Source organism: Gavia stellata, chromosome 2 (genome assembly GCF_030936135.1).
Source record: "Gavia stellata isolate bGavSte3 chromosome 2, bGavSte3.hap2, whole genome shotgun sequence".
NCBI lineage: Eukaryota > Metazoa > Chordata > Aves > Gaviiformes > Gaviidae > Gavia > Gavia stellata.
The window spans coordinates 36,553,081-36,579,150 of record NC_082595.1 but is presented as its reverse complement, the minus strand read 5'-3'; the positions used below and the strand labels follow the sequence as shown (position 1 = coordinate 36,579,150).

General features: G+C 37.6%; 1 protein-coding gene across 1 annotated transcript in view; it reads left to right on the top strand.

Moving 5' to 3' along the window:
* PACRG (parkin coregulated) overlaps nt 1-26,070 on the top strand; it is a 276,097-nt gene that overhangs the window by 89,815 nt on the left and 160,212 nt on the right. The window lies entirely within an intron of this gene.

The window sequence follows — 26,070 nt, the reverse complement described above, 5'->3', positions numbered from 1 at the left end:
GATGTTCTAAACTTCAGAAATCAGTAGATTGACATATAGGAGAAAAACAAATTGCTCCTCCTCCTTCAGTTAAACAGCTACCTCTTTTCTTAAAGATGGAAACTTTTTAGAAGATAAGTAGGTAATAAAGCCAAGATATCTTGTTATACTGTGTTTCAGGCAGAATAAGCTTTTCCTAGCTACAAAGGTTGCCATGTGGAAGTGCCAGGACTTGTTCCACTTTAATCTTATAGGTGCAAGCAGAAACATCTGTCTTTAAAAGTGCTTCTTGTTATTTGTCAGAAAGTTTTGTTCAGTGCCACAAACACAGTGCTGATGAATTTCCTGTATCTACTCTGAACGTGATTTCTGAGCCCTATCCCAATTAATGGATGGCTTGTTCTCTGTCCGTTAGTTGTCAGCCTTTCTCCTTTTATGAAAATATTGCAGAGTTCTCTGGCAAATGACAAAACTAATGGAATTGACACCATAAAAATCAATGTGTGTTTTCATTTCTGGTAGTCAGATACTGTGATTGTTCTACTTTGAGGCTCAGAGACTGAATAATTTCTTCAACTACTTTGTCTTATCAAGACTGAAAATTTTTTTGGTGATTTTTTGTGATTTCAGGTAAAAAATGGCATATAGTTAAGTGTGTTTTCAATTTAAGAAAGGTAATGTAGAAATTATGCAAATAGAGTCTTTTAATGTGAAAATTTGGGGGCAGATTTTGCCTTGAAAAACACAAAGGTGTAATATAAAAAGTACACATGAATAGCAGGAAGAATCATCCTCTACAAGTATGAGCTTCTTACATGTTGAGGTATCTGTAGCATCTGTAAGAAAAAAATTACTTTGTAGCTTTCCACAATCATCTGATGTTATGTAGCCATGGATATGCTGACCTAACTCGCATAGACGAGTGTATTTTCTGAACATTATATAATTCAATAAAGCAGAGCAGTGTGGATTAACTAGATCACTATTATGAATTATTTCTGTTGTATAAATGGAATCTCAAACACTTAAGTCAGTACCCAGCATACGTACTGGGTATTCGTATATTGTATATGCTATTGACTGACTAAAGATTATGAAAATGTAGAGCTAATAAACTGTGACAATTAAATACAAATTGTAAACATCTTATTTCGCTGTGTTGAAGAGATGTGTTAAACAGTTATAATATGGCTTTATAAAATTGTAAATTGTGTAAAGGAGAATGTGAGATGTTTAAGGAAGCTTCACAGTGTATGTGTCTAATAAAAATTAATAGAGAAAAGTTCACTATCACTGAAAAAATATATTCTCAAAACATATTCAACAAATGTCTCTGCTTTAGAAATGTGTTATAGTGGATGTCTGTTCTCATCAGGTTGTGAAAAACACTACATATTTTGTTACCTTTTCGTTGTTTCATTTTTGTTGTCCACTATATGTTAGGCATGTGCATGGGGCAAATTCATCTCCCTCAGTTCCATTTCATTTCCTATACTGTTTCCAAAGCATATATTAGTTCCTCATCATTTCAGTGTCATTTTCTCGTCACTAGCCTCCATGAGCCTTTCACATCAAATTCATGTTCACATCTACTATGCTGCAGGGTTCTGATCTGGGCACAGCATTGCTCTCATTCCTCACATTGTTATTTTGCTAATTAATAGTATCTGTTTCCATAATACCTAGTTTTATTTTCCTTTTACTTTCTTCCCTGTTGGTTCTTTAATGTGTCTCTCCTTTTGTTTATCTGTAAAGAGTTTGTCTTCATATGAAGTTATTCATGAGGACAGCTCAGCAGGAACTGGTTTAAGATTTGCATTCAAATAAGGAATGCTTTTTACATGTTTTATTGTGGTGTAAATGTGTCCTTGAATAGAAATCATTCAGATTAAGATTAATGAAAACTTCCTAAAACAGCAAGACCTAATTTTAACCTTTTTTTTTTCCAAATTCCCTCTTCCTTTGAAACTTGTTGACAACTCGGTTCAATAAAATTGCTATCAATGTGGCATGAAAGAGATCTGTTCCTGCAGAGATTTAAGCATGCACTTAATGCCTTGTGATCAAATGCACTGAAGTGATACTTTTGCTTATACGCTCTAGCAGTGGTGTTAGTGAGATGGTGTACCTACCTCTAAAAAGGAGAAAAAGATATTTACATTTGTTTGTTTTCAATCACAATCATGTAACTTTCTTAATAAGTGCTAGTTTCAAATTGATGTTGTTACATCTTTAAGACATTAATGACCAAGACCTTTAAAAATTCAACTCATTTAAATGTGTCTGATAAAACTCTATTGGGGTGGTTGAATTGTGCTTTTTTATGAAAAATTTGAAGACTGAGTCTGTATTTAAAATTCAAATAGTAGTGTGGATGTTTGACAGTAGTAGTAGCATGTGGTAGGTTATCAGGGCTAAACTAAATTATTTTAAATATTTAAATGAGAGAGTTCCCCTTGGCTTTCAGCTTTTGCACATTAATGTTCAGGAAACAGGCAATTGTAGGGAATTATAAATACTGCAGTTTTTGCACTAAGTGACAGAATCTGTGGGTTGCTAGTTTTTCTCCTGTGACTTCCTTCAATATCACACCAAAAAATGTATCTTACTTTGGTTTTAAAAGAATACCAGCTGAAGTCTCTGTATAATGAAACAATCTAAGTGCTGTAGTACCTAGTGGAAAACTATATTTGTAGTATCAGAGTTAAAACCCAAAAAACCTACCTGGCACATTCTATTTAAAAATAATTAATTTAAATCTTATGCATTGGGACTGATTTTCTGTGTTTTAAAATTAGTATTATGTTCATATATGCATGTAAATCCACACCTTATTTAAAGAATTATTACAAAAAGGTAGACAATTAAATAATACCTCAGAAGATCACAAATAATGATTTTTAGAGAGGTATGAATATTTAGTTGAATATTTCCTCAGGCTAGAATGAGGCTAAAAAGGGGCGTTGCTCCCAGTGTAATCTAAACTTCAGTCTAAATACGTCTCTCTTTAGGAATGTGAGTTGTATTGTAGTGTAGCGAGTCTCATCTTATAATGAAGACTAAGAGCACTGAAGTACAGTTCTGCTCTGAAAAAGTAACACAATTAATGTTGGCGTATTCTGTTCATATCCAAAGAAATTCTACTAGGGTCAGAAGCCAGTGGTCATACACTTAAGAAATCATAAATACCTATATGAGCCTGTAGAGTAAGTGATGTTCCCACTTTGTGCTGCTTCTTTTGTCCTTTCACACTCTTAAAAAGCCCAGTTCAGATGAGAGATGCCTGCTTTGCCTTGCCATTTAATAAGAGCACTGGAACCTTGCTGCTTTTATTATTCCTAGGTTGGTGGTAGATTGGGGGCCCTGGATAAAGCCTGTGTCTGAGGCAGAAACATTCCTTTTAACAAAGGATCTGGAGTGTCAATTTCACACTTGAACTCAGGTGAATTTCAGTTTCCTTTGAGTTGTCACTTACCTTGTGCTTCCACAATGTGAAAGACAATATGCATTATTAGTGGATCTTAGTAAGACTTTTTTGCTTACTATATTCACCAACCAGTTCAGATGCTTGCTGAAAAAAAACCCTACATATCAACCAGGTGAAAACAGTGAAGACTGCGGTCTTTTTAACATCTGTGCCAAAGTCTAACCTTCTGTTCTTGTGCAGCAGTTTGGGTGGAAACACAAGCAGCTATAAGTCGATACAAAATGGCATAGTATACATAAGTTTAGGAATTTGGGTGTCACAGATATTAAGACTACTTTACTCCTTTCAGAGTTAAAGTAAACTTGCCTGTTTAAAATTCTCACCAGGACAGAGTTCTCGGGGGTTGATTCAGTCTGAGTTCACATAATAGTTGGCAATTTTGTGATTTAGATGGAAATTTCTAGTTTAAGCTAAAGATAAGGAAAGCTGCATTTCATTTTTTTCTTGTAGAATTAAACCTATACTTTATTTCCTGTTTCTGCTTTACTATTTTTCATTCCTTTTATGTTTTGACGCTTTTCTGAAGAGGTGGGAAAATAGCTGTCTAAAACTCTTCAGTAACGTTACTGAATTTGCCCTATTCTTTCTTAGAATCATAGAATCATTTAGATTGGAAAAGACCTTTAAGATCATCAAGTCCAACCATTAACCTAACACTGCCAAGTCCACCACTAAACCGTGTCCCTAAGCGCCTCATCCACACGTCTTTTAAATACCTCCAGGGATCTTTTAAATACCTCCAGGGATCGTGACTCAACCACCTTCCTGGGCAGCCTGTTCCAATGCTTAACAACCCTTTCAGTGAAGAAATTTTTCCTGATATCCAATCTAAACCTTCCCTGGCGTAACTTGAGGCCGTTTCCTCTTCTCCTATCACTTGTCACTTGGGAGAAGAGGCCAACACTCTCCTCTCTACAACCTCCTTTCAGGTAGTTGTAGAGAGCGATAAGGTCCCCCTCAGCCTCCTCTTCTCCAGGCTAAACAACCCCAGTTCCCTCAGCCACTCCTCATAAGACTTGTGCTCCAGACCCCTTACCCAATTCGTCCGTTCTCTGGACACGCTGCAGCACCTCAATGTCCTTCTTGTAGTGAGGGGCCCAAAACTGAACACAATATTCGAGGTGTAGCCTCACCAGCGCTCAGTACAAAGATACAATCACTTCCCTGCTCCTGCTGGCCACACTGTTTCTTATACAAGCCAAGATGCCATTGGCCTTCTTGGCCACCTGGGCACACTGCTGGCTCATATCCAGCCGGCTCTCGACTAACACCCCCAGGTCGTCTTCTGACGGGCAGTGTTCCAGCCACACATCCCCAGGCCTGTAGTGTTGCAATGGGTTGTTGTGACCCAAGTGTAGGACCCGGCACTTGGCCTTGTTGAACCTCATACAACTGGCCTCAGCCCATCGATCCAGCCTGTCCAGATCCCTCTGCAGAGCCTTCCGACCCTCAAGCAGTCAACACTCCTGCCCAACTTGGTGTCATCTGCAAGCTTACTGAGGATGCACTCGATCGCCTCGTCCAGATCATTGATAAAGATATTAAACAAGACTGGCCCCAGTACTGTCCTGGGGAACACCACTTGTGACTGGCCACCAACTGGATTTAACTCCATTCACCACAACCCTTTGGGCCCAACCATCCAGCCACCTTTTTTACCCAGCAAAGAGTGCAACCATCCAAGCCATGAGCAGCCAGTTTCTCCAGGAGAATGCTATGGGAAATGGTGTCAAAGGCTTTACTAAAGTCTAGGTAGACAACATCCACAGCCTTTCCTTCATCCACTAAGTGGGTCACTTTGTCGTAGAAGGAGTTCAGGTTAGTCAGGCAGGACCTGCCTTTCATAAACCCATGCTGACTGTGCCTGATTGCCTGGTTGTCCTGTACATGCCACGTGATGGCACTCAAGATGATCTCCTCCATAGTCTTCCCCAGCACTGAAGTCAGGCTGACAGGCCTGTAGTTCCTCGGATCCTTCTTCCAGCCCTTCCTGAAGATGGGTGTCATCTTTGCTAACCTCCAGTCTGCTGGGACCTCCCCAGTTATCCAGGACTGCTGGTATATGATGGAAAGTGGCTTGGTGAGCACTTCCACCAGCTCCCTCAGTATCCTTGGGTGGATCCCATCTGGTCCCATAGACTTGTGGGTGTCTAAGTGGTGTAGCAGGTCACTAACCTTTCCCCCTTGGATTGTGGGGGCTTCATTCTGCTCCCCATCCCTATCTTCCAGCTCAAGGGGATAGGTTCCCAGAGAACAACTGGTTTTACTATTAAAGACTGAGGCAAAGGTGGCATTAAGTACCTCAGCCTTTTCCTCATCCTTTGTCACTATGTTTCCCCCCGCATCCAGTAAAGGATCAAGATTCTCCTTAGCCCTCCTTTTGTTGCTAATGTACTTATAGAAACATTTTTTGTTGTCTTTTACTTTACCTGGCCGTCGCAAGGTTAAGTTCTAGTTGGGCTTTGGCCCTTCTAATTTCCTCCCTGTAAAACCTCACATCCTTGTAGTCCTCCTGAGTCGCCTCCCCTTCTTCCAAAGGTCATAAACCCTCTTTTTTTTCCTGAGTTCCATCCAAAGCTCTCTGTTCAGCCAGGCCAGTCTTCTTCCCTGCCAGGTCGTCTTCCAGCACATGGAGACGGACTGCTGCCGCACCTTTAAGACTTCCTTCCTGAAGAGTGTCCACCCTTGCTGGACTCCTTTGCCCTTCAGGACGGCCTCCCAAGGGACTGTGTCCACGAGGCTCCTAAACAGGCTGAAGTCAGCCCTCCAGAAGTCCAAGATAGCAGTGCTGCTGACCCCCATCCTTACTTCTCTGACAATCAAAAACTCTATCATTTCATGATCACTATGCCCAAGATGGCCTCCCACCATCACATCCCCCACAAGGCCTTCTCTGTTCACAAATAACAGGTCCAGCGGGGTGCCTTCCCTAGTTGGCTCACTCACCAGCTGTGTCAGGAAGTTATCTTCCACACACTCCAGGAACCTCCTGGACTGTTTCCTCTCTGCTGTATTGTATTTCCAGCAAACATCTGGTAAGTTGAAGTCTCCCACAAGAACAAGGGCTAGTGATTGTGAGACTTCTCCCAGCTGCTTATAGAATATTTCGTCTGTCTCCTCATCCTGGTTGAGTGGTCTATAACAGACTGCCACCATGATATCTGTCTTGTTGGCCTTCTCCCTGATTCTTACACACAGACATACAACCCTATTGTCATCATTGTTAACCTCTAGACAATCAAAACACTCCTTGACATACAGGGTTACCCCACCGCCTCTCCTTCCTTGCCTGTCCCTTCTGAAGAGTTTGTAGCTATCCAGTGGAGCACTCCAGTTGTGCGAGTTGTCCCACCATGTTTCTGTGATGGCTATCTATATCATATGTCTGTATCATAGTTCTCCTGCTGGACAATGGCTTCCAGCACCTCCTGTTTGTTGCCCATGCTGCGTGCATTGGTATAGATGAACTTCAGTTGGGCTATTGATCCTGCCACCTTTTGGGGAGGAGAAGCCCTAATTCCTATGTGACTGATTTCAGACACTTCTCTGGTTTCTAGCACATCAACAACCCCTACACCTTTGCTGCTGCATGGGTCCCCATCCCCTACCTCTGCTGAGATGGCAGTCCGAAGGTCCTTGCCACACACCTCCCCTCAAACACTGGCTTGCCAGCCCCAAGCTTATCTTCAGCAAGGCTGAGTTTATCCCTTTCCCCCTTCAAATCTGGTTTAAAGCTCTTTCAATGAGCCCTGCTAACTCCTGTGCCAGGATCCTTGTCCCCCTCAGAGACAGGTGTTCCCTGCCTGTCGCCAGCAGGCCTGGTGGCGTATAGAGCAACCCATGATCAAAGAATCCAAAATTCTGGCAGTGACACCAGTCTCAGAGCCAGATATTGATCAGCTGGCTCTTCCTATTTCTTCTCTCATCATTCCCTGCCAATGGAAGGATGGAGGAGAACACCACTTGTGCTCCCAATCCCCTGACGAGTCATCCCAAGGCCCTGAAATCTCTCTTGTTCGTCCTCAGGCTTCTTGTCGCAACTTCATCACTGCCTACCTGAAGCATCAATAATGGATAACAATCTGAGGGCTGTACCAGGTTAGGAAGTTTTCTTGTCACATCTTTAACACGGGCCTATCTTGTTGGCCTTCCCATAGTTCTTGACAAACTATAAGCAGTATATAGCCACAGTCATGATACTACAAACTGTTTCTAAAATGAGAATATAATAAATTTTTGTGTAGATAAAGATTATCTGATAAGGAAAAACCTTGATCTTTGTTGAATTTATGCATGTATTTTTATTCTTTTTTAAACCTGAACTTTGTGGTGGGTTGACCCTGGCTGGATGCCAGGTGCCCACCAAAGCCGCTCTATCACTCCCCTTCTTCAGCTGGACAGGGGAGAGAAAATATAACAAAAGGCTCGTGGGTCGAGATAAGGACAGGGAGATCACTCACCATTACCATCATGGGCAAAACAGACTCGACTTGGGGAAATTAGTTTAATTTATTACTAATCAAAATCAGAGTAGGATAATGAGAAATAAAACCAAATCTTAAAATCTTCCCCCCACCCCTCCCTTCTTCCTGGGCTCAACTTCACTCCTGATCTTCTCTACCTCCTCCCCACCGAGCGGCACAGGGGGATGGGGAATGGGGGTTGGGGTCAGTTCATCACATGTAGTTTCCGCCGCTCCTTCCTCCTCACACTCTTCCCCTGCTCCAGCGTGGGGTCCCTCCCACGGGAGACAGTTCTCCATGAACTTCTTCAACGTGGGTCCTTCCCATGGGCTACAGTTCTTCACGAACTGCTCCAGCATGGGTCCTTTCCACGGGGTCACAAGTCCTGCCAGCAAACCTGTGCAGCGTGGGCTCCTCTCTCCACAGGTCCACAGGTCCTGCCAGGAGCCTACTCCAGCACAAGCTTCCCATGGGGTCACAGCCTCCTTCGGGCATCCACCTGCTCCTGTGTGGGGTCCTCCACGGGCTGCAGGTGGAGCATATTTGCTCCACCGTGGACCTCCATGGGCTGCAGGAGGACAGCCTGCCTCACCGTGGTCTTCACCAGGGGCTGCAGGGGAATCTCTGCTCCGGTGCCTGGAGCACCTCCTCCTCCTCTTTCTTCACTGACCTCCGTGTCTGCAGAGTTTTTTCTCTCACATATTCTCACTCCTCTCTTCTCCAGCTGCCATTGCGCAGTTGGTTTTTTTCTCCCTTCTTAAATACGTTATCCCAGAGGCCCTATCACCGTCACTGATGGGCTCGGCCTTGGCCAGCAGCAGGTCCATCTTGGAGCCGGCTGGCATTGGCTCTATTGGACATAGGGGAAGCGTCTAACAGCTTCTCACAGAAGCCACCCCTGTAGCCACCCCGCTACCAAAACCTTGACATGCAAACCCAATACAAACTTACTCAAATCATTCATTCACAAATTAAATTAGAAATGCATAGTAAAATATTTGCAATGAGTTTATCATCAGCTGTGATAAATTTGATATAGTATTTCTGTGAGATAATAAAAAAAGGCCATAAAATTCAGTCCAACTACAATAGAAGTCCTTATGCTATGTATAAGTACGAAAAGATGAAGTGAATACAACTTCCTGTTCACATAGCTCTTGCCATCAGTCTGTCAGAGATCTCTTCTCTCCAGTCATTTCTGATTACAGACGACAAAGGCAATATTTATGCTTTCGTGTGTACAGAGTTGTAGATAATTAGTACAATAAATTTGTTTGCTCTCAAGGGCATGGAAAGACAAACTTTTATGGATTTACCACCTCAGAAGGTGTTTTAGACTATCTGACTGACTTTGCATGAAGTTGATTTGGAATGCTCACATGATAGCCTCGAATAGAATAGAATAGTTCAGTTGGAAGGGACCTACAATGATCATCTAGTCCAAATGCTTGACCACTTCCTGATGCATTAGTTAGACACAGCTAGTAACCATCATTACTAACGATCACAGAGAGCAGGAACTTCAACCCCATATCTTTTCCCCAGGTAATTGTTTATTTATGCATTTAGGATACTAGTTTTTTGAAACATTATAACCTAATGTGGTGATATCACCTAATATGGTGACTATCAGGTTAGAATAATCCTCCAGAAAGTGGCTTAATTTTTAGATATGCACCAGTTGTGGTCCAGAATTACAGTTATTGGTTAGCATTTGGTTATTTGATGAAAATTTAAAGGTAGCAAATACACTTTGGGATTGCTAGAATTGTGCTGTTCCTCTCAATCTTTTATTTTATCAAAGAAGTTTGCTGATAAACCTTAGAATGTAAAAGTGAGTTCTCTCTAAGAGTGAAGTATGTTTTCTCTGCTTTAATAATTAATTCTGTACCCATGTATATTTCATTATAAAGTGGCAGCCTTTTACACTGCTGTTACTTGTGTAAGGAAGTCAAAACTACTCCCGTCCTTACGCAGGATAGGGGATAATGTGCACAAGCACATTAGAATGGTTTTTCTAAGTTTTTATTTTGAAAACATTAATATTTTCCTATCAGCTAAGAAATGTCTTCACTTATATGCACATTCTCACCCGTAGTTAATGAAAATGGTGGCATAACAGGATAAGCCTCTAAAATATTATCTAGATAAAACCTACTGCCTTTTATTTCCAGAGGGATTTTTAAAAGTAGTTATGTCTGATCTGATATGACCTTACATAAAAGAAATTTGATTCAGGTCTTCCATGTGCTACCATACATACCAAATTTCACTAAACCAGTAGAAGCCACTGTGACCTACCTAGAACTTACCAAGAAATATTGTGCATCTGTTTGGAATTCTTTGCAGTCATTCAGCAAAACATAGTGCCTGAGTCCTGTTGTTTGGTCGGTATTTGTTGCAAAATACTTCAAAATACTTGGTAAAGTTGTTACATAGCCAGATTCTTTGCTCACAAATTCCCATTTAAGTCAATCTATGTAAATCATAGAATTAGTGGACCAAATATTTTCTACTATCTCTACTGACTTTTTACTCCTATTTATTTCTAACTTTAAAACTGTGTGTGGGTTTTTTCTTATAGAAATGGTTAACATATTCTCCAATAAATGCTGCTTTTTTATGAAGAACCATGACAAAGCCATTTTAATGACCTTCTAAAGAAAGACCTTCTAATTAAACTGCAGCTTATAATATCAAATGTTTCTCAGTTACCTGCAACTTTATTGATCTTCCAAGAATTTTAATAAGTTCAAAACATTCATTCCTCCTTAGCAAAAAGTGATATCTATATCCATCTGAGTATTTATTATTACATTTTTTTAGAAGTTCCAACATTTTTACTAACTAGGGGTGTAAAAACTATTGTTTTATAATTTCTGGAAGGCTATTACATTTCCTGTTCATCAGATCTTTGGCCCAGTTGTTGCTATTAATTATAGTGTGAATGTTTTCTAGCACATTAACCACTCTGTACTCCTTTCAAACTCCCACTACCTGGTTTAGTTTGTGAGTTTATTCCAGAATCTTCTCTTTTTTTTGTTTTTGCCACATCATTTACTGCTGTTGGTACTTCATTGTTATTGCTATAAACAATATAGGGGTTCATATTGTGCTTTTACATTATATTTTCAAAATGATAACAAAGATGGTATTTACTTTCTCATCAAAGTCCTTGCCTTTCTAAATGATGATCTGAGATCCCAGATTATTTTGAGTTTCCACAAATATTTTGTCCTGGCCATTTTACCGTATTTCTCACTGCTTTTCTTTATACATTTATGTTTTAGTTCTGTTTGGTTTGGCGGGGGGGTGCGGTGGGGTTGAGGGTTTTTTTTTACATGTGTCTAACTATAGTTTATGCTTATTGACTCCAAGAGAGTTTGATTTTTGAATTCCAAAATTTGACGGATTTCTTTTTGGTTGAGTTAAATGAAATGAGATGTTGAAGAATGACTGACTGGCTAGTAGCACTTATACAGAAAAGGACCTGTGGGTCCTGGGGGACAGCAAGATCATCATGACTCAGCTGTGCACCCTTGTAGCAACAAAGGCTAACCACATATTAGATGACACTAGCAATGTAAAGTCAGGGAGCTGAGGGAAAGGATTATTCACTTTTACTTAGTATTCATAAGGCTGCATCTGGAATTCTGTGTCTGGTTTTGGGCCCACAGAAATAGAAGACTTACTTATATCAACATACTGGAGAGGCTCCAGCAGGGAGGCCACCAAGATGACCAAGGGGCTGCAGCACGTGACATATAAAGAGAAACGGAAGGAGCTGGGTTGGGTTAGCCTGGGCAAGAGAAGGCTAAGGCAGATCTAATTGCAGTCTTCCAATGCCTAAAGGGGTGTTATGGAGGAGACAAAGTCAGACACTTTTCAGCGATGCACAAGAAAAGGACAAGAGGCAGCATTCACAATTTGCAATAAGAGAAATTCCAGTTGGATGGATAGCAGAAAAATAGTTATCCATGTTTTGGGTAGGGGGTTGAGTGAGATGATCTCCAGAGGTCTATTTCAAAGTAAATTATTCTGTGATTCCATGAAATTAGATGGATGAGCCTATTATTTTGTATTTCTGCATTACCTTTCTTTCAAAAATGTCAAAATGTACTATTGCTTAATGAGTAAGACTTCCCAGTGCTTCGGAAACGTAGATGTTTTACAGATAAAGAAACTGAGGCACAGAAATAATGGTACAGCTTTAAGTGCTGTTAATGGACTTAATTTGTTCCATTATATTCTTAACATTCCTTTAACTTAAAACCAAATTTCTTCCATGCGCAGTATTTATACATACATGTATATTTATTCAGTACATAATTATTATAACTTTCTAGCCATATCAGGTAAATTTACAATTGCATTCATAAGATGTCTGAGATTTGTATTCATGTTCAGTTTACCGTAACTAAATGCTAGGTGTAAAAATACTTCCAGCTTTAGATCCTACAGTCAACACACTGTAGCAGCTCTCTAAACTTGTGTCAGTCTGATTCTTCTTGAAGACTTTGAAATTGATGTGGCTTACTGAGGAAAATCCCTTCTTGATGCAGGAAAGCCAGAAACATTTAAAATTACTATGATTAGTCTATTGACATTATACAAAGTGCTTTGGGCCTCTAGATTTCATGTGATTTAAATGAAAGTAGAAGAATTTTAACAGTACCTGTCATGTCATATTAGATTCTAAAAGTGACTCAAGTAGAGAGGCTTATCTGTTTTCTTTTCAAGTTTAAAAAAAATGTGGAAAAAATACAAAATACCTCACAAATCTCCTACAGAGCTACTGAATACCAGAACCTAGAGGCAATATATGAAATAATAATTAATTTATCTTGTAACCATCTTTGTAACCATCAACTGAATCATCTCTCCAATTCCTCAACATCTTTCTTAAGGTGTGGCATGGAAACAGGACATAGTATTCTACATATAGCCTCACCATTGCCTATTAAAGGAGGATATTAACTTTCCTCTGCCTTCTGAACACATTCTTTTTAATGCAGACCAGGATGTAACTTGCTGTGTTTGTGATAGGTGCACCACTGGCTGTTATTTAACATGGCAGTCACCATAACCCTCAAGGGAGCAGGACTGCTACTCAGCCAGTCAGTTCCCAAACTGTACTGGTGTAGGGGGTTGCTCTGTCCCAGCTGCAGGGCTTTGCACTTCTCCTTGTTGAGTGTCACAATGTTTCTGTTTGCTTAGTCTTCAAGTCTCTAAAGGTCCCTCTAAACTTAAGCTCTGTTATACAGTTACTTATCATTCTTAATATCAGGCTTTGACTTTAATGTTTTGGGGGGATGTAAAATGAGAATATAAGATGCATGTATTATAGGAAAGTCAATAGTCACTTTAGGTGTTGCTACGAAAATATCTTCTCCAAGGTCTGTGGGTGTGCACACAAGTGCGTGTGTATATATATAAGTGTGTATATATATATACACATGTACATACACAAAAAATATATGCATCCTGGAATTGGTTGCTGCTGTTGCAGTAATGAGGGTTCAATATTGCAGTTTAAAAACTTTTTTGGATAATAATAAGCATTAGAAGGCAAGAGATGTGAAATATCCTTCTGTAGTGAAAGTTCACTCTTAATAAAAGAACCCGAGAAAATAGTCCAAGCAAGTACATAAACTACTGAGGTAGGGTTGAAAAACATTTCAGATGAGAAGAACTTGAGATAGACAGAAGGAAGCTTTTTTTTTTTTTTTAAATAAATGTGAATGTAGAAAACTGAAATTCTAAAATTCTAGCACCAGATTTTAGCTTGCTTTCTTTTCTGTAAAAGTATGGGAAATTGAAGGGTGGCTAATGGGGGATCTGCTCCAGAGAAGTCTTGTACACATAGATGATTTTACTCATATGAAGATTACAATAATATCAGAAAGGCAATATAGCATTTTGTAGCTAAACAAACAAAAGTATGATTCTGTGAACCTTCCATTTCTCCATTTGTTTATGTTTACTATTTTACTGTCTTCAAGTACTTAAATATCTATATGTTCTTTCCTCCTATTAACATTTGATTCATTTTGGAAATTTAGAATGATCAATGTAAAGATGAGTTTTCAAGCATGAACTGTAGAAACTATGCAACTATAGAAATGTCTGGAAAGCCTCAAATATGTGGTGTTGGACAAGCAGACAATATCTAACCCATGCGATCCAAAAATCCTTCAAGGCTCTTGGATCTGGCTGCATTCCTTTGGCTGCAGTTTGTGGCTTTAATAAGGCTAGACCAAAGCAAGCAATATAAATCCAACTGCCCTTTAAGATTGATACCTGGGCATAGTTATGCAGGCTGGTCCCCTTTTACTTGCCTGTAGTGTTATCTGCAAGAATAACTTGTGTTTTTAAAAACAGCCTGCTTCATATGGAGATACTGAGCTAGAGAGACTAGGAGAAAGTTATGATGCTGTTCAGGATTTTTGAGTCTCTGTGTTCTGATGATACCACTGAATTCCTGCGAAAATTTCTGTGTTCAGATACTGTTCTATTCTTCCATACCCAAGGATGATGACCAACCTCTAATAAGGTTGGAATGTGGAAATGGTCACAGTTTTGGATTACATGTTCTGTCCCTGCTCATAAATGTTCTTGGTGTTGGTATGATGCCACATAAATTTTCATTTGCTTTTTTAACAAACTAGGAAACTCCATACATCACAATCAACAAAAACTATATTTTTGTTCATTATTATGCTCTTTAAGTACAGAATCATATATTTTTCCCTTAGGGTTTCACTTCATCTAATATGCAGGATGGATAGTTCACTTGGGATAGAGCTACATGAACACTTGTTGCATCAGAACCAGATTAAGAAGTTCCATCTGTTTGTTCATGTCCTGTGCTGCAGTTCAATGCTCCCTCAGTTGCACTTAGGTTTCCTTCTATTAATCAGATCACTAAAATGGTAGATCTTAAAACCAGTAAAAAATATGTTTGTGGTGTTTTGGTTTAGTTTTGGGGTTTTTTCTCTTCATTTTATTTTTAATCATGTCATTACAGTAACCCGAGTGAAGCCACACAGATGTTTGCGCTGGTGCAACTGAAAGGAGTGTGAGCCATGGCAGTAGAGTAGGAAGAAGCAGCAGAGGGAGGGAGGGAGGGAGGGAGGGAAGACATCTTAAATTCATTTTACACATGGATAAAATTTTAAAATATAAAATATCAAATCAGTGGTCCCTAGGAATATTGCATGAAGAATATGTTGGTTTATATCTTTTTAATCTGTGCTTTTTTATAGTGCTCTCAGTGTAATATCAGATTACCTCATAAATGTTCAACAGTTTATTTTACACAGTTTATGCTATTAAACCTGTCTTGCAGATAAAGAGAAAGGTCACAGAGGGAGACTTCATATTGGATTTCTAATCCTAACCTAACCCTGATAATTATTTTAATAATTTAATAATTAATTAGAAGCTGGTAATTTTATTCTAAGACCCAACTGTTTAGATTACTTAATTTTATTTTTCTCTTCAAAATGCAGCTCCTGCTGATTTATACAGTTTTTATGAAGGCTCTAACTGAAAGACTTTAGAAACTATTCTTCAAATTTTTAAATTAATTTTTTTTAAATTGCTTAGAATCAAAGTATACTGTTTCCGTAAAATGAAACAAATATTTCAGTTAAAAACCTAGCAAATGTGCTTTCCAGGCAGACTTGAAACAATCTTTTCCTTTCAAAACCAAACCAAACCAAACCAAACCAAACCAAACCAAACCATACTAAACCAAACCCTGTTTATTTTTCTACTTGACACTTTTGCAAATCAGAAGTTGAAGAATCAAAGACACCAAGCTGCTAGTAAACTTACACTGTGTTTCTTTTCTGAGTAGGGTCCTTATAGAGAATATGTAAATCAATCCTATTGAGGGGAGGAAGGTTGATTGTATAGTTAAAAACTTTATGATGTTATTGTAAAAAACAAAGATCACATTTTAGATTGTGCAGCAAGTGTAACAATTACTTTTCTTGAGATTATAGTGCTCAATGGTGCAACTTCAGAACTGTCCTGTAATTTTTGACTACGGTATTTGTCTACCTATTCTACCTGAATTTATCCTATCTTTATGCTAAAGATAAATATGTAATTTTTATATACTACACTGTGCAGTGTAGACACATACTGAAAGTATTCTAGAATGAAGGTTTAAACCAGTTTCTATTGTAATGCCATATTTTAACTATTTGTAACATAATTCTAGCATACTGAATTAGCTAGATATATTTTGAAGAAAAAAAGAATATTTCTGTGTAGATTAATACAGGGTTATCTTATTTAAGAAAAAAAATTAAAACCCCTACCTCTTAAATAAGAAAAATCTCAAAACCCACAATTGCATATTTCCATCTCTCTATTAAAAGACTAGTTGATATATCTTAAAGTTTTCATAGAGCTATGAAACCTTATGCATCAATATGCATTAAAGAAAATAGCTTTCAGTAAGAAGCAGCTATTATCCATGCCTTTTAATAGTTTGAAGCCTAATCTTACTCCCATGGTATCAGGAGGAATGTTTTGCTTTTTTATTTCAATAAAATCAAGAACCAATACATATGTTTATGACTAATTATTCTCAACTGGATGCATTTTAGTAAGAAAAGGAAATACGTATGCGACTGCTATGTTGAACCATGCTGGAGGTGGCCAACTTAAAATCAAGTATTCAGCTCTAACTATACCTCTGTGTGACACCAAGCTAAGCTAAATCACTATTCCTTGTCTACACTGGGCAGTGAAGTTCATTGCCATATAGAAACTGATGGAAAATGAGCTAGTTAAAGTCTGATATTAGTATACAACAAAAAATAAAATTGGTATAAAATCTCATTTTTATGGAACCCAGAGTAGAAAGTAAACCATGCAGCATTGTGTTTATGTAACCAGAGGGCTATTCAAAGGTTTAGATTGTAAATATAATCCCATGGAATCTGTGGTTTGGGAGAACAGTTTGTCTGTAATAATTGCAACTGAGAAGAGACTCAAATAATTAAACATATATGTAAATGTTTATATTTATGTAAATATATATACTTACATAAAAATAGATGCATTTTATAGCTAGCTCAGAATATCATCTCTATTCTGTATTCCAGAGAAGGCTGCATGCTCTCAGTTGTCTGGACTTATATAACAAATATAATAGAATAATAAAGCAAAGTTATCTAAATTTCATTTTAACTTAGTCTTTGTTAATACACTTTACAGAAAAGCTTTTGATAGCAACTGAAACATTAAATTTCACAAATTTTAGTAGCCACACAGTGGTGGGTGTAACAGCAGTAGAGTAAAAGTGAACCTATAATACATATCATGGAAAAATACACTGAGACAGCAGAAACTGTTTCTTAACAAGCTGACATCCATTGCAGCAGAACCGCAATATTTAGGGAGAAGGTGATGTGGAATATCACTTATAACAAGTATTTCATCTTTCTGAGCAAAGTTAAGCATAGGGCATAGGAAGAATCCTTTAACTTCTCCACAGAGAGAGGAATAACTTTAAGATACTCTTTTCCAAAGAGTTCACAAACATGCCAAGATTTTTATTTTAATGGTCACTGTATCTTCTCTGAATGGAATATGCAAATCCTATCCTGCACATTTCTTATTTAGATTGCATGGGAGAGGTAAACTTCATCCTTCATATTTTGATGACTTATGATGCAGAAAAGTGTTAAAATATTTTAGTGAAATATTGTCATGATAATTGTATATGGAAAAGGTTGTAATAAAATTATGATTCATTAATAGTTTGCATCTTATTCCATATTGCTATAATTTAACCAATTATCTTTTATGTAGAGATAAAAGATTTTCTTTGACTTACTACCTTCCAGTTTCAATGGAGTATGTTATTACGTATACTGGTATAAAAAATCTAAAGTGCTTTTTCTCTAGTGATTACCCAAAACATCAGTCAAATATGGAGGATGAATTCCTAAAATCTAAATTAAATAGGAAAGAGTAACATAAATCTCAATTGAACTCAGAAGAATCTCTTTCACATATTTCCTTTACCAAAAGTTAACTGAAGAGGCATGCTGTTACAAGTGTCAGACACTCTTTTGTTTTCTTCAACTGACCAACAAAACCGAACCCAAAGAATGTAGCAACGTTTCTCTGAATGGCCTGTCTCTATTGTTAAATGTTTTGCACATTAAGGTAGGGGGATTATTCAGCACGGTTGTTTACTGAAGGGCAGGAGGTGATGTTGCCATCTTGTTAGGTTTCTAGTGATGACTTCAGAATACAAATACCCTTACAGAGTGGTTGCAGCAACAGGCAACATACCGAGATGTACCCAAAGGGATGAAACAGGAGAGCAAATGCAACAGCAACAGCTACTGTCACAAAACTTTGAGTCTGTCCTATTTGCTTCCCTGATTTCTGTTTGTTCTAAGGTCATGGAGAAGACTGGGAGGATATAAACCTCTGTGTTACTAGGTGCCTTTATGTGGCATCTTGCTAAACATTGTTACTTAAAAAGTGTTTGCTATTCTAAATTAAAACAGCACTGTTTTTTCAGCATCTGGGAAAGATTCTTCAGCATGGACTGTAAGGGTTGACAGGGAAATGGTTGCTATGGAACTATTTTCTGAGCTAGTATGGCAGAGCAACATTTAGCAGGATTTAATTTGCATCTCTTCCATGCTGCAATTTCTTCAGGATGGTCTGACCATAGATTTCACCAGTCTCCCAGAAAGGATAGCTCAGCACTGAAATCACTTGTTTCCTCAGAAACAGTACAAGTGTACCTCCCACCCCAACATTTAGCAAGATTTCTAAAAGCAGTGAAGATCAATCTACAAAATTATTTAATATGTAATCTAGTAGTTATCACATTTATTAGTTGCGATAAATCCTGAGCTTTCTGTTTTTTTCATGAAAGTGCTAGACTTATTTTTATGAGGAGAAAAAAGGCGTTATGTTAATTACAACAATTAACAATCGCTGACTCAAGACTGTAAGTGTGAAACACTTGGACCTTTCATTTCTGCTATATAGGTAGAGAGACCTATACATAAAAATCTTTTTTATCTTTATTTTCCATTGAAGTTAAGTTTAATACTGTGAATTTAGTTTCATGCTCAGTTGAAGGGACTTTCTACTTAAATATTTACTTAATCTATAGTTTATTAATATAATTAACTTTATTTATTAGTAATGCTATCAGTTGAATAAAAATTTGTGTGAATAAAATATCATTGCACGGCTGTGCTGTTAAGTTGGAGAACCTGGGAACAAGAAATTGTAGCAAGAAAATAAACTAATTTAACGTATTGCATAACCTGTATGCTAAGATAACCCAGGCTGTATTTACACATTACTATGTCCTCAATAAACCGAAAAAACCATTAATATTCATTCTTCAAGAAAGGCTGGTTTTGGGACCATACAAGGCAAAATTTCATTTCAACCCAGAGGTGCGTGGCAACTTAAATAATCACTCTTTACATTTGACATTTAATGCACCTTGGAGACTTCTTCTTACCGAAATATTGCTAAACGTGTTTAAAAAATGACTATGTCATCGTGCCAGAGCTGCGGCCGTCACAATTCGTGTTTTCCTACCCAATTCTGTGCTTTGGCGGAGAATAAATTTGGCTGTCACCCAGCGAGTGCCCTTTTGCAAGGCTGTCGCCCGTAGGAACTTCGGACTGGAAATGAAAAGGAGCGACCATTTTGTCGCCATTAGGTGGCTCACTATGAAAGCGTTTGGGGGGGAAGTAGCTGTGCCACCCCTCCTCCGCTTTGCCTGGCTCTCCGCGTCTGGGCTGTGTCTGCTGCGATGAGGTTTTTTGCAATGTGCGAGTCATTTACAGGAATGAGGAGAAAAAGAGCCTGTCTTTGAGTGCCAGAGCAGCCGAGACCTGGGTCTTGCTCTGAGGAAAGTGCTCACAAACTGCAGTGTAAGGAGAGGTCTATTTGCCTCGCGCTACTGCCTGCCCCTTTGTTCCTTGTGTCCTTGGCAGAGGCTGAAAGAGCTGGGCCTGTAATACTTGGGCCCTGCTGTGCCACTTAAAGAAATAATAAGCCATTGTCTTCATTAAGCAAGCCTTGTTTTAGCAAACCGAATGCCCATACTAGAAAGGGAACATTTTTAAGGGGGGAGAATTAGAGACAGGGATGCTTTACAAAATTCCCTAGAGAAACTGCTTTGTTTCCACTATTTTATTGCTACTTACGGAGAAGATTCATATTCAAATAGGTTGGGGTTGTGAATCGGTCGTTTGCACATTCTCATGCACCCAGGAAGGGTATGATTATGGCTAATTACAATGACGAATGAAATCCTAACAAGAGTGCTCAATCAGATTGCTGTTCATGCATGAAGCAACTAAGACTAGCCAATGGAGGTGTGATTTTGGTAATTACAAACAATGGGGCTAAGTTGAAAAAAGCTTAGTAAATCTGCTCGAGACAAAATAAGGTCTAATTAATCACTTTAAGTTCTGAATTCTCCAGATGATCTGCGTGCTCTGTTCTCTTTAGCATTCTTTTAATGGACTTAGTCTAAGGAGTAAGAATGCTTCCTTTTTGCTCATACTTTCACGGGATAAAATGCGACTGTTTCAAAATATTCTGACTTTCCCTTTGTGACAATCGTGTTGCAGCCTGTTTTTCAGGCAAGTGGATGGAATATTAGAAAAATAAACACGCTGTTATTTACCTCGCTAGAAGTGCCATTATCTACATCGAGAAAAACGACGAAGTTTCTTTAAGTAGTCATAGTATTACAGACCTCATTCCCCAACCGTATTTTATTGAAGTAAATGGGAATTTTGACATCGCCTCCAAAGACTACAGATTTTAAATCTGCCTTAAAAGGGAGTTGTACTCAGGCTAATGTAGATAAATTACTAAGTCGTCATAAATTTTTTAATAATTTTTATTACCTTATTTTTGAATAAAGACATATTAGCAGCATATATAAAGTCAAATGAAGTATAATCTTTTGGCAATTAAACTTTGAGGGCAGGCAAGTTTTTCTTTGATGTATTAATACTTATTCCAGATTTTATTATAAAAATTATATTACATGAGCCAATATTTTCATATCAAAACCCCTTAGATTAGTTTGTCCATAAATAAGCACTATACTGTGAATATCACATAACCTGGCTTCAGTACATTAGGGAACATTTGAGGAACTATTTTTTTCTTGCAGATTCAGTTGGTGTGAAGGGATCACCTGTATATTTGACTTCAGTGAAACCTGGCTTTGACATAACCTTTGAGAGGAGTCTTTTGGATTTTGAACTTTTAAGAGCACCAGTTGTTTATATTGTATGTTAAATAATAATCACTCTTCATATTAAGGTTTCCAGCATATTTCTGTTCATCCTCAGAAAGCTATCTGCGCCTGTCTACATAGACATGTTTTAAGTATGAAGGTATCATGTACTCAGAAAACCTATAGAATAAATTCGTTTTGTCGTACTGCTGTGTGAAAAAACACAAACCATAAAGTAAATAGCATTTGTTTTGGACCATTGATGTTTGTATGGATAAGTCTTCACTAGTTTTATTGGGTCTTTTTCTGTCATTTGGACAAATCAGCAGTTTGTCCAAAGGCCCTTATTACACAAAATATCTTTTCTTTGCCAAAAATGTTGATGAACAGATTCAGAATTTTACTGGATATATCAGTTTTTGAGTAGACAGTTTTAATCCCTGGTATTTTGTGAGGTCTCGGTGTTAGAAATTATAAAGCTCAGATCTGAAGTGCTAAAATAACCTTAACAATTTAATCTAAGGGTTCTGTTGGTGCTTGTTTCACATGATCTTATAGATTTGTTAATAATCTTGCTACTAAGGAGTAAAACTTTTGTCCCTGATTCTTCTGAAATAAATGTCACATTTATACTATGCAATGATGTATTCCCTAAGTTGCTGTACTTCTTTCATTATCAGTTGTCTTAAAACACATGCTTTTCATAGTGTGGTTTGGCTGTGTGGCAATGAACAGGAATCTTCTGGTACACCCCTTAACTAATTTGGTAGGGATTCTGTCAAATTATGAATTATGAATGATCCAGTAGTGCACAAACCTCTCATTAAGGATCATGGAACCACTGCTTTCAACCAGGCCCAGACTTGTAGACTTCTCCAGATAAGCCATGATCCATACTGCTTCATGAAATGATTGAGCCAACGAAATAGCTTGCTGCTGCCAAAGTGATAATTTGCCCCTGCTGGCTCCTGCTGCTTCCCTTGGCTAAGTCCTACTGCTCAGCCAAACCTCAGACATGGTGTTGCTCACTAAACCAACAGTGGATATAGTATTCTGCTGGTTTGGTCAGCTGAATTGATCAGCAAGGGATCGGGGCAATGCTGGAGCAAGGAAGACAGAAAGGCAGTGCAATGTGGAGTGCACAGTGGAGATGTGGAGAGAGAGGAGGAAGTGGGACCTCACCTCTTCATCTATGTCAGGCAGCTAGATTGTTTTAGTCATCTCTTGAAACGATGTCCTGTGTAGGCCTGGATTATATTTAGTACCTTTACTTCTGTTCCCTCCATTAACAAAATTGTTCAGGGAGTGTCCTTCAAAAGCTTTTTACCTCCTTAGATTGCATCTGCTGTGTCTTAACAGCTATGCTTTTGTATAGAAAGCCTTTGTGTAATCTTTTTGTTTGATTTGCCAGTAGTGCAGTGAATTAAAGCCATCTAGGTCATATGCCAAACACTTAGATATCCTAAAATTAATTAGGTAATCCAATTCATCGCTTGATCACATGCATTGTACATAATCTAACAAAAAGCAGAAGTAATCATTTTGCCTAGCTGCAGTTTCGCATTTGACATAATATAAATGAGAAACTAACTTGAATATGGCCATGTGTTTCACTTGAAAAACTTATGAAAAATTCTGCATGTGATGCACATACAGTAATCTCATCTGTGGATTTACTCACTGGTGAGACCAGTTACTTTTGTCCCTGCTTCTGTGCATCTTCAAACTACTACTTCTTTTGATAAATATACAGGCGTAGGAGTAAGAGGAGTATTTCAACCTTTTCTCTCCAAGAAAGGAGTCTCTGTCCTTCACTGATGTGAAAACCAAGACAGGAAACAATAATTCCTACATCAAAGAAGTCCAACAATGCATAGGTCATTGAGGCAGGTAGGAATAAGGTTTTTCTGCTGTTAGATAGCCATAGCTATCTACCTGCTCTATTCCAATGGATTAAAATAACTTTTAGCCTTGCTAGGCTGTGAAAATAGTTTTAAAAACATATATGAAAAAATCTTTTAAATTTATTTGCTTTAGTTTTTAGAAGACCATTAAATTTTTTTGAAGATATGATTAGTTGTAATTTTAGTCCTAAAAGAACATTATAATTGGAGAGAGAATAAAATTAAGACTAGTGTATTTGCATTACTAGTCTATAAAATAGAATTTATTTAAAATATGAAACATTTACAGAATATATAGTGGTATGGTACAATATAAAGATTTAATTGGCATTCATTTTTGGATTACCTACATATTGCCTATAAAACCTTTATTTTTTCAGCATAATGTTTTTTCATTGTAAAACTATGGAGCTGTAGTAGGGCAACCTACATAGCTCTTTATCCTATCAAGAAATGAATTTAGCAATAGGCTTATGTAAGATGTTATCTGAAGTAAGTGGAAAGAAAACCTGATTTTTTTTTTGTAAACAGTGTATTACAGAATGTTGTAGATTTCAGCTTGTGGTCTCCCTGCATTTTGTTATATGTCCTCCATGAAATCTAAGAGTAGTTTAGAGAGCTTCTCTAATAAATAGCTTTACAGTGACTTTTTGTATTCTTAATTGAGTTACTGTAACACGAAAGTGAAGCATAAACTGTTGTATGAAGTTACTTCACATATAGATCCATGCCCAGAAAAAAACCTACAGATGCTCTAGCTAGGCACTCTGAGTTAGTTAATTTATTCTGCTTGTCAGAAACTTTTGCGATATAGGAAACTCAGCTGCTCTCTGACAATTTATTCCCACAAGCATCAGCTTGGATATTTCATTTTTGGAACAGGAGGCACTTAATTGACAAAGTGTCCTGGAAAACATACTGAGGTTAAAACAGTATCTTATGCTCTTCAGTGACAGAATTACTTATGAATCAGGGAGCTGTATCAGTTTGCTATCTACACTATTCCTGCCTATCTCAAAGACATTTAGGGTAGAAGGAATTAGGGACTCTGATATCTGTGTAGGTTAGTGTGTATTATTCATATATTATGTCATGCAGCATATGAAAGATATTCTACAGGTAATGAATAAAATTAATCATTACATCTTTGTTGTTGCCAACCATTTCCTTCATAAGTATTTTCTCACTATTACTGTAACATTATTTTTACTCTTCATTTCAGTCTAATCACAATACCAATGCCGCTCTTTTTTTTTTTCTGGGACCTATTATACTTTGTGATTGTTTCCATTTTATTGAGGTGTTTGCAAGCCTTAGTGAGAATAATAGTAATACAAAGTTGGAAGGTGTTGCTAATGCAGAGAGGGACCATAAATAAGAAAAGTTAAGCAAGTTTGTCAGCTGGAGTGCTAGAAATGGGTTGAAACTTAATACCAACAAGTTCTGTGTATAGAAAGTAATAGTAAAAATTACTCATGGTAGTAGTAACCTGGTTCTTGGAGACTTTTTTTCTTAGTGATGTAAGTGGGAGTTAGTGCTTCACTGACATAAAATAGAAGATGAAAACATTCTGTGAATGTCAGTTGAATGGAAGATGGCTATGGGATACTGGTATGATGCAACTCTAATGCAATTTTGCAATGCATTACTGCATTTAGGAGAGACACGAAATACAGCATTGTGCAAGGTGTTGTTAAGACCTCATTTGGAGTATTCTGTAGTTCCAGTCACCTGTGTTCAAGAAAGATTAACTTAAACAGGTGTAGAGAACTCCCAGGATGACTAGGAGAAGGAAATATCGGTTTGACAGAGAGATATTTAAGGAGAGTGGCATATTTAGCTGAGTCAAACAAAACCTGAGAAGGAAATATGGCTACTCAGAATAAATACATGGTTATAAATTGTGACTGGAAATTTAGTCAAGAGTGAAAACCTGAAATAATCTTCCAAATTGCATGGCAGCAGTCACTTGAAAGGCTTATGGAAGGGTTATATGTGGAAATTGTAAATCCTGTAGATGATAACAAAATAAAATTATTTTGTGTATGGCTCCATAAGTATGGTTATCTCAAGGGGTTTTGAAAATAAAAGGATTACTTCTTATTTGCACTGCATTTATTCAATTCTTCAGGGTTTCTTTTTGTTGCCAGTAAGGAGTGCAAAACAAAAACCTTTTTACTAGAAATATGTAATTTTTATCTTGGTTTATTGATTCAATTGTTTGTTTATTTGCTTTGAAACACTAAGTATTTCTATAATTAACAACAGGTTATCAGGACAATTTTTTTCCAAAAGTTTGACCTATGCTTGTAACACAAAAAAATACTTCATGTAGCTGTGAGTGGATTCTGCCATCATGAAGCAAGCCAAAACAAGACAGATGCTTGGAAGTAATGTCAATAGTTTCATTCTGTAGATTTATTGACAATGAGAATTTTTTGTATAATTTCCAGCTCTACCTAGTGGTCTAGAACATGTGGCAAAAATCTTTCTACTCTAAATACATTTGCAGATTTACAGGGTCTTTAGCAATATTCTTGAAACAAATTTAAGCAATAATAAAATAGTAATATGGTGGTTGCAGAGAAAGGTCATATCATGATTCCTCATTCTGGTGATAGAAATTTTTCAAAATTGCACAACAGTCAGAGGAAGTATTCAGTACTTACTGGATCTAAATGTCCATTATTTTTTTTTTGGTGACAATATACCTACATTACAAATTACAGTTTCCAGAAGATTCCAGGACTGACATATGTCAGTAACTATTTATTGATGTAAAAAGTATTGCATTTGATAGCAAGCTCAGACTCATTAATTATACCCTAAATTTAAAAAAAAAAGTCTAGTCTTCCCCAGAATTTTGTTTTATAAAATATTTATCACTTAACTAGCCAAAGTAAAAAAGGGTATGTTTTACTGCATAGGTGAGAGCTACAAAATGGAATGTCACATTATATTTCATTTTATTTT